The following is a 13,342-nucleotide window of genomic DNA, read 5'->3' on the forward strand; positions in this document are numbered from 1 at the left end:
CTACTTGGCATCATGAGAACCCAGTATTCCCACCATAGTGAGTCCTGGATAGTCCAACACATGGAAAAAGCAAGATTCAGATTTAAAATCATATCTCATGATGCTGGTAGAGGATTTTAAGAAGGACATTAAAAATTACCCTAAAGAAATGTAGGAGAACACAGCTAAACAGGTAGAAGCCCTTAGAGGAAACATGGAAGTTCCTTAAAGAATTACAGGAAAACACAACCAAACAGGTGAAGGAATTGGAGAAAAACATCAAGGAACTAAAACTGGAAGTAGAAACAATAAAGAAATCACGAAGGGAGATAACTCTGGAGACAGAAATCCTAGAAAAGAAATCAGGAGCCATAGATGCAAGTATCACAAACAGAATACAAGAGATGGAAGAGAGATTCTCGGGTGAAGAAGATTCCTTAGAAAACATGGACACAAACATCAATGAAAGTGCAAAATGAAAAAAGATCCTAACTCAAAACATCCAGGAAATACAGGACACAATGAGAAGACCAAACCTAAGGATGAGATGAGAATGAAGATTTTCAACTTAAAAGGGCCAGTAAATATCTTCAACAAAATTATAGAAGAAAACTTCCCTAACCTAAAGAAAGAGATGCCCATGAACATACAAGAAGTCACAGAACTCTAAATAGACTAGATTAGAAAAGAAATTGCTCCTTTCACATAATAATTAAAGCACCAAATGCACAGAACAATCATAGAATATTAAAAGCAGTAAGGGAAACAGGTTAAGAAACATATAAAAGCAGACCTATTAGAATTACACCAGGCTTCTCACCAGAGAATATGAAAGCCAAAAGATCCTGGACAGATGTCATACAGACCCTAAGTAAGAGAACACAAATGCCAGCCCAGGCTAAAATACCCAGTAAACTCTCAATTACCATAGAGGGAGAAACAAAAGTATTCCATGACAAAACCAAATTTACACAATATCTTTCCATGAATCCAGCCCTTCAAAGGATAATAAAATAATGAAAGGACAACACCAATACAAAGACGGAAACTACACCTTAGAAAAAGCAAGAAAGTAATCTTTAAACAAGCCTAAAAGAAGATAGTCACATGAACAGAAACCCAACTCTAACAAGAAAAATACCAGGAAGCAAAATTTACATTTCCTTAATATCTCTTAATATCAGTGGACTCAATTCCCCAATAAAAACACATAGACTAACAGACTGGCTACATAAACAAGAAACAACATTTTGCTGCATACAGGAAACCCAGCTCAGAGACAAAGACAGACACTTCCTCAGAGTATAAGACTGCAAAAGAATTTTCCAAGCAAATGGTCGCAAGAAAAAAGATCAAGTAGTCACTCTAATATCAAATAAAATCGACTTTCAACCTAAAGTTATCAAAAATGACAAGGAGGGATAAATCATACTCATCAAAGATAACCTCTACCAGGATGAACCCTCAATTCTGAAAATCCATGCTCCAAATGCAAGGGCATTCACATTCATTAAATAAACTTTAATAAAGCTCAAAGCTCACATTGCACCTCACACAATAATAGTAGGAACCTTCAACACTCTACTCTCATCAGTGGACAGATCCTAGAAATAGAAACTAAAAAGAGACACAGTAAAATGAACAAAAGTTATGAAACAAATTAATTTAACAGAAATCTATAGAATATTTTATCCTAAAACAAAAGGATATGCCTTCTTAGTACCTCATGCTACCTTCTCCAAAATTGACCATATAATTGGTCACAAAACAGGCCTCCATAGATACAAAAATATTGAAATTATCCCATGCATTCTATCAGATCACCACTAAGACTAAGGCTGATCTTCAATAAAACATAAATAATAGAAAGCTCACATACAATTGGAAATTGAACAACACTCAACTCAGTGATAACTTGTTCAAGGAAGAAAAAAAATAAAAGAATTAAAGACTTTTTAGAGTTTAATGAACATGGAGCTACAACATACTTAAATTTATGGGACACAATGAAAGCAGTTCTAAGAGGAAAACTCATAGCTCTGAGTACCTCCAAAAAGAAATTGCTGAGAGCACACACTAGCAGCTTGACAGCATACCTAAAAGACCTAGAACAAAAGGAAGGAAATTCACCCAAAATGAGTAGACAGCAGGAAATAATCAAACTCAGGGCTGAAATCAACCAAGTAGAAACAAAAAGAAGTATACAAATAATCAACCAAACAAGGAGCTGGTTCTTTGAGAAAATCAACAAGATAGAGAAACCCTTAGCCAGACTAACCAGAGGAAATCCAAAAAAAATCATCATATCCTACTACAAAAGCTTATACTCAACACAATTAGAAAACTTGGATGAAATGGGCAATTATATAGAGAGATACCAGGTACCAAAGTTAAATCAGGATCAGATCAATGATATAAACAGTCCCATATCCCCTAAAGAAATATAAACGTTCATTAATAGTCTCTCAACCAAAAAAAAAAAAAAAAAAAAATCAGGACCATATGGGTTTAGTGCAGAGTTCTATCAGACCTTCAAAGAAGANCTAATTCCAACTCTCCTCAAACTATTCCACAAAANAGAAACAGAAGGTACACTACCCAATTCATTCTATGAAGCCACAGTTACTCTGATACCTAAACCACACAAAGACCCAACAAAGAAAGAGCACTTCAGACTACTTTTCCTTGTGAATATCAATGCAGAAATACTAAAAAAAAAAATCCTGGCAAAAGGAATCCAAGGAGACATTAAAACGATCATCCATCATGATCAAGTAGGCTTCATCTCTCAGATGCAGGGATGGTTCAATATACAGTGATTCATCAACATAATCCACTATATAAACAAACTCAAAAAGAAAAACCACATAATCATCCCATTAGATAGTGAGAAAGCATTTGACAAAATCCAACATGCCCTCATAATAAAAGGCTTGGAAAGATCAGGAATTCAAGGCCCATACCTAAACATAATAAAAGCAGTATACAGCAAACCAATAGCCAACATCAAAGTTAATGGAGAGAAAATTGAAGCAATCCCATTAAAATCAGGGATTAAACAAGGCTGCTACTTTTGTCCATACCTATTCAATATAGTGTTTGAAGTTCTAGCCAGAGCAATTAGAAAACAAAAGGACATCAAAGGGATGCAAATTGGAAAGGAAGAGGTCAAAATATCATTATTTGTAGATGATATGATAGTATATTTAAGTGGCCACAAAAATTCCACTATAGAACTCCTAAACCTGCTAAACACCTTCATTGAGTAGCTGGATATAAAATTAACTCAAACAAAGCAGTGGCCTTTGTCTACACAAAGGATAAAGAGGTTGAGAAAGAAATCAGGGAAACAACACCCTCCACAATAGTTACAAATAATATGAAACACCTTGGTGTGACTCTGACTAAAAAAATGAAAGAACTATAAGATAAGAACTTCAAGTCTCTGAAGAAAGAAAATCAAAGATCTCAGAAGTTGGAAAGATCTCCCATGCTCTTGGATTGGCAGGATTAATATAGCAAAAATGGCTATCTTGCCAAAAGCAGTCTACAGATTCAATGCAATTTCCATCAGAATTACAACTCATTTCTTCACAGAGTCAGAAAGGGCAATTTGCAAATTCATCTGGAATGACAAAAACACTAGGATAGCAAAAACTATTCTCAGCAATAAAAGGACCTCTTGTGGAATTACCATCCCTGACCTCAAGCTGTACTACAGAGCAATTGTGGTAAAAACTGCATGGTACTGAAACAGTGACAGACAGGTTGATCATGGAATAGAACTGAAGACCCAGAAATGAACCCACACACCTATGTTCATTTGATCTTTAACAATGGAGCTAAAAACATCCAGTTGAAAAAGAGAGCATTCTCAACAAATGGTGCTGACTCAACTGGCAGTCCGAAGAATGCAAATTCATCCATTCTTATCTCAAGTCTAAGTGGATCACAGAACTCCACATAAAACCAGAGATCCTGAAACTTAAAGAATAGAAAGTGTGGAAGAGCCTTGAAGATATGGGAATAGGTGAATAATTCCTGAACAGAACAGCAATTACTTGTGCTCTAAGATCAAGAATCAACAAATAAAATTGCAAAGCTTCTGTAAGGTATACAACACTATCAGTAAGATAAAAAGGCAAGGAAAAATTGGGAAAAGAGTTTTATCAAACCTAAATCTGATAAGGGGCTAATATCCAATATACTCCAGAAAACAAAATAACCCTATCAAAAAATGGGGCACAGTGCTAAACAAGGAATTTTCAACTAAGGAATACTGAATGCCTGAGAAGCACCTAAAAATGTTCAGCATCCTTAATCATCACGGAAATGCAAATCAAAACAACCCTGAGATTCCACCTCACACCAGTCAGAATGGCTAAGATCAAAAACTCAGGTAACAGCAGATGTTGGCAAGGATGTAGAGAAAGAGGGACACTCCTCCATTGCTGGTGGAATTACAGGCTGGGACATCCACTCTGGAAATCAGTTTGGTGGTTCCTCAGAAAACTGGACATAGTACTACCAGAAGACCCAGCAATACAACTCCTGGGCATATATCCAGAAGATGCTCCAACTTGAAATAAGGACACATGTACATAGCAGCCTTATTTATAATAGTCAGAAGCTGGAAAGAACCCAGATGTCCCTCAACAGAGGAATGGATACAGAAAATGTGGTACATTTACACAATAGAGTACAATGCAGCTATTAAAAACAATTAATTTATGAAATTCTTAGGCAAATGGATAGATCTGGAGAATATCATCCTGAGTGGGATAACCCAATCACAAAGAACACACATGATATTCATGGAAGACCAAAGTGTGGATACTTTGATCCTTCTTAGAATGGGGAACAAAGTACTCATGGAAGGAGTTACAGAGTTACAGAGACAAAGTTTAGAGCAGAGTCTAACGGAATGATTATCCAGAGACTGTCCTTCTTGGGTATCCATCCCATAAACTACCACTAAACCCAGACATTATTGTGGATGACAACAAGATGTAGCAGAGAGGAGCCTGATAAAGCTGTCTCCTGAGAGGTTCTGCCAGTGCCTGAAAAATACAGAAGTGGATGCTCACATCGATCCTTTTGAGGGAACACAGGTTGCCTAATGAAGGAGGTAGAGAAAGTACCCAGGTAGTTGAAGAGGTTTGCAGCCCCATAGGAACAACTATATGAACTATCCATACCCCCAGAGCTCCCTGGAACTAAACCACCAATCAAAGAAAACATATATTTGGACTCATGGCTCTAGCTGCATATGTAGCAAAGTATGATCTAGTCAGTCACCAATGGGAGGAGAGGCCCTTGGTCCTATGAAGGCTCTGTGCAGCAGTATATGGGAATGCCAGCATCAAGAAGCAGGTTGGGTGGGTTAGGGAGCAGGGGGTGGGGGGAATAGGGGATTTTCAGAGTGGAAAATAGGAAAGGGGATAACATTTGAAATGTAAATAAAGAAAATATCTAATGAAAAACTTATAACCAAAAAAAAAGGAAAAATGAAAAGAAAATAAACCTTTACAGTATCCAGGTCATGCTGATGTATTGTAGATGAGCAAAGATATAACAGAAAGCACATACTCTCCAGCACCTAAAGTACAAAATCTTGTTCCTCTGACCCTGACTACTGATTAAGTGAAGCTCAGTGTTCATTATATTCATATCCTACTCTAAAGGTTATGATAGGCATGTCAGATGAATATATTCGAAAGTGACCATTATAACTCTCAATCCGATTATTGGAAAATATATGCTCCCCAAATAAAGGAATTTCCCCAGGAACCTCCTGCTGGGAGAAGTAATGTGTGCCATCCAGATAGGGAACTTTACTCTAGGAAGGATGTTTCACCCAGTTTCAAAACCTGACCTTATAGGATGAGACTGAAGTCTAGGCAATGATGGATAAATGATGTGCAGGGCCACATTTATACATAGACTATGTAGATATGCACATCTTTGCTTCTATACTTCAATTTTATCTCACTCTAGTGCCCTAAAAAGGGACTTGGGGGATTTCTGGGTCTTCTGTCCACCTTTCAATGTGGTCATGATGAATAAATATTCCTTTTCTGACAATCACTTTTTTTTTCCCTGTGCCAGCTACTGAACAAAGCATCTTTACAATCATCAGTAAGGGAAAAATAGTCTTCTGGTTCAGAAAGCTTACTTATTATAGCTTAAATGTTTTTATACATAACCAGAAAGATACCTAGAAGAAAGGGAAAACTTACAAGGGATTCAAAAAAATGAACAAATGTCTGGCAAAGCCACAATCCCATCCTATAGCCAGGACCAGCTAGGTCATAAAGGTCCATGTGCCCCAGAGGAATGAATGGGGAAGCACATCAGAGATGTACAGGTACTGATATTCCACTTTTAATTTGGCTCTTTTTACTAGTATATTGAGAGTAGGTAGCTGGACTTGACTTAGGGTACAAGTATTGAAGCCTAAGTTCTATAACAAAACATAATTGTAGAATTTGGCTGAGTTTAATATTATAGGGGTGGAGGGATGATGTAATGGTCATTGATCACTCTTACAGTGAACACTGGTTCGTTTCCCAGCCCCCACATGACAGTCAACAGCCATCTGTAACATTAGTTCCAGAGACTCTGCCACCATTATCCTGGTTGTTTGTTTATTTATTTGTTTGCAGGGGGGACTACTTCTACACTTGAATGGAAGTTTGCTGAGGCCATCAAGAGAGAAAAAGATAAAGAAAGAAGGAAGGAAAGGATGGAGGGAAGGAAGGAAGGAAAGAAGGTAGGAAGGAAGGAAGGAAGGAAGGAAGGAAGGAAGGAAGGGAAGAAGAGAGGGAGGAAGGAAGATGATTTCACTGAATGTCCAGGTTGGCTTCAAACTTGCTCTATAGCCCAAGTTTGCCTCAAATTCATGGTCCTTCTGCCTCAGCCTCTTGGGTTTGGGGATTATAGGTTAAGCTCCATCATGTGTAGATTTATCCTGTCTCTTAATATCATTAAAATTCAAGTTCAATTTCTAAGTGAACTATGGAGGGAATATTCAAAACACAGCAGTTATTTTCAAGATAGAAGCTCCTTCCTGAACATTTCTATGAAGTCCTTTTCATGAGTCTTGAAGTTTAGTCTTCATGCCATCCCTATATGACAAATATTGCTTTCCAAGTTTCAAGATTTGAAAACTAAGAATCTGAGAATTAATGCATGTCTTCATTTAAACCTTGCTGCTGTTTCAAAATACCTTTTTAAAATCCAGACCAGACTGTTGCTCGGGCTACAAAACCTGCTGTTTCCCCTCTAATTTCCCCACCTCAAGATAATTGCAGGACACTCTTGGTGGTTCTCTGGGTAACCAACTCACAGGGGCCTGATTTATCACTGGGTGAAGTGAGCTCAGACTCACTACAAACTCTCTACTTTCTCGCCTGTCCCCTTCTGGGGAACCCCAGGCTTTACCTGCAGGCTCCTGTTACAAACCCTGCTCCCTTTTTCAGAGATCTATGAGAAAGAACCCCCATTACTGCCTGGTGGGCCTGGTTTTCCTTCAGAGGCCTCTATACTGCTGTCTGCCCATGGTACACTTTCCTAATAAACCTTTTACCCTCAACAGTTCATTTCACTGCTCCCCCTGAACTCCATACCCACGATTTTCTTCTCTTGGTTAAGATAATTTTAAAACAAAGATTTCACAGTTTGGATGGCTGGGTAGTCTAAGAGTGTTCGAAGTTGTGGTGTCAGGTGAGGATTGCTCCATGTTTGTAAGATGACACCTAGTGGCTGTGTCCTCATATGGCAGGAAGCTAAAGGGCCAAAGTACCTAGATAATTCCTTTCAACCATCCATGAAGACAGGACCCCTTCTCACTGAATCACTTAGGTTCTCAGCTCTTAATACCTGTGGAGGGGGTGTTTTGCAGATATTCAAATGACGGCAATACCCAAGGATGCAGAGCTAGACATTGATAGAGCTAGGATTAAAATCCAAGTAGCTTCCCCCACAGGTACATAGACTTAATTGTGGTAGAATCCTGCCATATAGAAAACAAAACAAAAGGGATGCTTCTAAGGGTTAAAAGTAAGGAGTCTGGGATGACAAGAAATGCAAATTATCTGTTAGAATAGAAGGAAGCCATGTGAGAGCTATGGAAATCAGCTGCATTTTCCTAATAACAAGATGAGGAAGTTAGTACCCCCAGCTTGCAGGTACTTCACCTAGGTCACATACAAAGAAAACCCTCAAATGAAGGACTTCAGTGTCTCAGTGTTTCACTTGCTAACCACAAAGGATACCCTGCCTTTGAAATAATGAGAGACAGAGGCTTTTGGCACAGATGGTCAACAAGTACAGATCCACATCTCCGGTAATGAATTTTAAACTCCAAAAGCAAGGCAGTCTGAGCCCCACATTTCAAGTGCCATTTGAAAGTGAATTCACTAAGGGGCTTTTAATCTGAATAAAGAAATAGGAGAAAGTTGAGACCCGCCACACAACTTAAGTTTAGTATGAGAGTCCCAAAAGAAGTCTCTTTTACACTGTGGGATATCTTTGTGGGGGGGGGGGGAGGGCAGGGGAAGAAAGGAGAGGGAAGAAAGAAGATCATTGCTAAATAAAACATTCTGTTAGTAGAGGTTTCTACCTGTTGCATCAGAGGATGGCAACTAGAACAAACTTTGACTGAGTGATTTGATTATTCCATGCTAGAATGCAAGTGTACTGTACCGATTCCCGTACCCAAGAGGCCTGTTGGGCATATGTGCAGAAATATATCCTACTTTGTGTAGAGAAGCATGATATAATTTCACAGGAAACTTAAAATGGACATTTGATATATTTATAAAAGATAGACTTGGGAGCTGGAGAGATGGCTCAGTAGTTAAGAGCACCAGCTGCTCTGGCAGAGGACATGGGTTCCATTCTCAGCACCCACATCAAGTGGCTCAGAACTGTCTATAGATCCAGTGCCCTATCCTGGCACCAGGCATACATGCACACACATGGTACACAGATGTACATGTAGAGAATACACTCATATGTACTAAATTAAATTTAAAAAATTAAAGTGTTACAATTCTATAGATTTGAAAAAATTATAATTAAGAAATAGGGATAAATGTTTCTTACCTCTATATTTCTATATATTTACACCATCAATGGTTTAAACACTTAGATTATCCCAAATTAAACTATGCCTTTGTTTATTACTTATTGCTCATAGAAAATGACAGAAAGTTGTATCATTTTTGCCTAAAAAAGAAAGATTCAATAACATTTTTATCAGCTAAATGTTTAGGGATTTTTTTTAAAAAAAGGAATATTTTTGGAGTTGCAAAAGCAAAATCCACAACAAAATAATAATTTACCTTAAGAAACCTGAATTTTTTCTGAAAAGGCACTCTTCAAAAATACTGAGTAATTCTTGTCCCTGTTGATTTCCACAAGATGACTGAACAAGAAAGTCCACTTAGTACCTTATGGTGGACCTCCTACTTTTCAAAACTGCAAGAAAAAAAAAGAAACACACACACACACACACACACACACACACACACACACACACACACAAGATAGCAATTGGCTAATGAGCCCAAGCTGCCCTTGAACTTACTGTAAAGCTTGCCTTAAACTCAAACCAAACTTCCCATGTAAGTCTCTCAAGTTAGGATCAGAGGTGTGAGTTGCCACATTAGGCTTCGAGTTTCTTTTCCTAACGAAACCTGGAAAGAGATGCTTCAGAACAACTACAGCCTACAAGAACATCTGTCAAATGAATTGTAATATCAACTTTGAAAGATACATAGACACCAACATAGGTGGAAATTTCTTTAGATATTGCAAAATAATTGATAATAAGTATCAAGGGTATACTGTATGTCAGAAAATTAACATCAATAAATTTAACCTTGACAACCCCTATGAAGCACCCATTACTACATATATTTACAAACAATAAAACAGAGGGACAAAGGTAGTAAGCATTTCTCAGGTAGGCTGCCCACAGACCTTCTTCTCTCACACTCTGTGCCCCTAGACTCTCAGTCTAGACCCCAGTGCTGCAACAGAACACCTACTGCAGCCTCCCTTCCTCCATGCCCACATGTCTTTGGATCACACAGACCATCCCCTACTAACCTCCCTCCCATGACTACCCTCTGCATCTCAACCTCCAACATCAGTAGACATTCCCTGTGGACATACCAGTTGAGGAGGCCAAGAAAAAAAGGAGGGGCAATAAACGGCCATGACATTCTCTGAAAATCCAGAGAGGAAATAGAAATGAAGGAAGAAAACACCCACCCCACAAAGACAAACCCAGAAATCAGTACCTAGACCTATTATCAACGCAAATTCAGATGCCTACATGACAGTGTAAGAACACAGTAGCGACTAGAGTCTCCACTAGAACTCAGCTATCCTTCCAAAGCCAACTCTAAGTAGTCCACACAGTTGAAACACAAGAAAAGAAATGCACAACCTACTATATGAAGGTGGTTGAAGTCCTAAAATAAATAGATAAGCATTAAATGTTATTTTGTTGGTGGTGGTGATGGTGATGGTGGTGTGTGTATATATGAGTGTGTGTGTGTGTGTGTGTGTGTGTGTGTGTCTTCTTTTTGTTTTTCTGGTGTGAGATTATTTCCTATGTTTTCATGAGTGTACTTAATCTCCTTGGGTTGGAGTTTTCTTTCTAGAAGCTTCTGTAGGGATATATTTGTAGATAGATACTTAAATTTGATTTTATCGTGGAATAGTCTGGCATTTGTGATCTCTTAGTGTCTAAGGTATGTCTCACCAATCTTTTCTGTGTTTTAAGACACCTAGTTATTGTTACTTTATTTTAACAGTCCTAGGAAATAAATTGTTTTTATAACAAGAACTTCCTTGTCAAGTTTTTATATTTCTTCTTAAGAAATCAATACACATGAATAATAGATTGTATTAGTTTCAGTTTCTTAATCTCAGGGTATGGATTATGATTGTATCATCCCTCTCAGAGAGAAAAACTTACCAACATCCATATTATGATTAAGTGGAAGTCATTCTTACAAAAGCTGTTAGTTACCAGCTTCTAGAACAGGGAATGTCAGTTTCCTTTAAGATTGTGGCCCCTAGTAGGTAGACCATACTCTAGTGGATGACCACACACCTAGTAGTGTATGAGCAGCATAAATTGGACTTATTTGTTAATAAAAAAAATGAGGACAAAAGTGTATGGCTAGGAACAGGAGGGGACTTGATGGAATTGAGAAGAAGAATGAATATGATCAAAATACATTGTATGAAATTCTTGAAGAATTACTACAAACAGTTTTTAAAGAGAAAGTATTGCTTATCTCATGACCTGAGGATCTATCCCCAAAGTGACTACTACAAAAAAGTTTTCTCACAGTAGAATTTTCTGAGAAATTGAGTACTTCAAATGCCAACTGTCATGTATCCCAAAAGAACCAAAGAAGGGGCCATTTTCTCTCCAGTAACTATCTAAGGTAGGACCAGTAAGGAACACAAAGGCCACAGGAGCAGTGGAGCAGCTGGGACAGGTCTTTCCAGCCACCATCTGCACCCTGGAGCTGAGGTTGTTCCAAAGCTTTCTGTGCACACAACCTGCCAGGGGAGAGCTAGTCTCACAGGACTACATAGGCCTACAGGCACATAATAGGGACAAGCTCAAGCCAGAAACAGCAAATCCAACTAACACAGGAGATAACTAGATGGTGAAAGGCAAGCACAAGGACACTATCAACAGAAACCAAGGTAAGATGGTATCATCAAAACCCAGTTCACCCACAACAGCAAGTCCTGGATACCCAAATACACAGGAAAAGCAAGATTTGGATTTAAAATCATACCTCATTATGCTGATTGAAGACTTTAAGAAGGACATAAATAATGTCCTTACAGAAATACAGGAGAACAGGGGTAAACAGGAAGAAACCCAGAAAGAGGAAACACAAAAATCCCTTTAAAAATTACAGGAAAACATGAACAAATAGGTGAAGGAATTGAACAAAACCATCCAGGATCTAAAAATGGAAGTAGAAAGAATAAAGAAATCACAAACAGAGACAAATCTGGAGAGAGAAAACCTAGGAAAGAGATCAAGAGTCATAGATGTAAGCATCACAAACAGAATACAAAAGAAAGAAGAAAGAATCTCATGTGTAGAATATACCATAGAAGACATTAATCCAACAGTCAAATAAAATGCAAAGTGTAAAAACCTCCTAACCCAAAACATACAGGAAATCAAGGATAAAGTGAGAAGACCAAACCTAAGTTTAATAGGTATAGAAGAGAGTAAAGATTCCCAACTTAAAGGGCCAGTATAAAACTTCAACAAAATTATAGAAAACATTCCTAACCTAAAGAAAGAGATGCCCATGAACATACAAGAAGTCTACAGAACTACAAATAGATTGGACCAGAAAAGAAATTCCTCCTGTCACATAATAATCAAAAGAGCAAATGTACAAAATGAAGAAAGAATATTAAAAGCAGTAAGGGAGCTGGGCGTGGTGGCGCACGCCTTTAATCCCAGAACTTGGGAGGCAGAGGCAGGAGGATTTCTGAGTTCAAGGCCAGCCTGGTCTACAAAGTGAGCTCCAGGACAGCCAGGGCTATACAGAGAAACCCTGTCTCGGAAAAAAAAAGAAAAGAAAAGAAAAATGAAAAAGAAATAAAAAGAAAAGCAGTAAGGGAAAAAGGTCAAGAAACATATAAAGGTAGACCTACCACAACATACCCAAACTTTAGGACACAATGAAAGCAGTGCTAAGAGGAAAACTCATAGCTCTGAGTGCCTCCAAAAAGAAACTGCAGAGACCATACACTAGTATCTTGACAGCACATCTGAAAGCTCTAGTACAAAAAGAAGCAAATAGACTCAAGAGGAGTAGAAGGCAGGAAATAATCAAATCAGGGGTGAAATCAACTTTCAAAAAAAACTATACAAAGAATCAACCAAACAAGGAATTGGTTCTTTGAGAAAATCAACAAGATCAAGAAACCTTTAGCAAAACTAAAAAGAGGGCACAGAGACAGTATCCAAATAAACTAAATCAGAAATGAAAAGGGAGACACAAGAACAGAAACCAAGGAAATCCAAATAATCATCAGATCCTACTACAAAACCTATAATCAACAAAACTACAAAACTGGAAAATCTGAATGAAATGGAAATTTTTCTAGACAGATTCAAGTCCAAAGTAAAATCTGAATCAGAAAAAATGATCTAAACAGTTCCATGGCCCCTAAAGAAACAAAAGCAGTCATTAGTTGTCTCACAACAACAACAAAAAAAAAAAAAAAAAAAAAAAGCCCAAGATCAGATGGGATTAGTGGATTAGTCCAGAGTCCTAGCAGACCTTCAAAGAAGACC

This window comes from Mus pahari, chromosome X (genome assembly GCF_900095145.1).
Source record: "Mus pahari chromosome X, PAHARI_EIJ_v1.1, whole genome shotgun sequence".
Classification (NCBI taxonomy): Eukaryota; Metazoa; Chordata; class Mammalia; order Rodentia; family Muridae; genus Mus; species Mus pahari.